This window comes from Hylobates moloch, unplaced genomic scaffold (genome assembly GCF_009828535.3).
Source record: "Hylobates moloch isolate HMO894 unplaced genomic scaffold, HMol_V3 SCAFFOLD_32, whole genome shotgun sequence".
NCBI classification, from domain to species: domain Eukaryota; kingdom Metazoa; phylum Chordata; class Mammalia; order Primates; family Hylobatidae; genus Hylobates; species Hylobates moloch.
The window spans coordinates 2,589,632-2,590,099 of NW_026652307.1; positions in this window are offsets into that span (position 1 = coordinate 2,589,632).

Genomic DNA, 468 nt, shown 5'->3' on the forward strand with positions numbered 1-468 from the left:
GTCTTGTGGTTGCACTTGATAGCCACTGTTTAGGTGTTTGTTTGGGGTGCTTTGGAGGATTATGAGAACTTGTGGGCTAGTCTTGGCTATATTTGCATAGCAAGCCCCGATTTTTACTTGGATTGTATATTTATTTGGGGGGCTTTTGAGGGCTTTGTACTAAAAATTGCATAGCCAGCACATGTGGACTGAATGTTAAGCATTATGTGGACTGAGTGTTATGTGAAAACTTTGATGGAAATGCAGGTATTTGCTACTTTTCTGCCCCGCTTGGGGCTCATCGCTCACCTCTGGTGAGCTATACTATATATTTAACTTGGGTGAGAGTAATTTGATCTGGAAACTAGAATAGGAAGTGGATTGGGGACCTGGATTTCAGAATGAACTTGAAGTCCCATTTGGCCAGCTTCAGAGGGCACCATCGTTGATGCCGATCACTTCCTCCCACCCTTCGTGGGAGCCACCCAG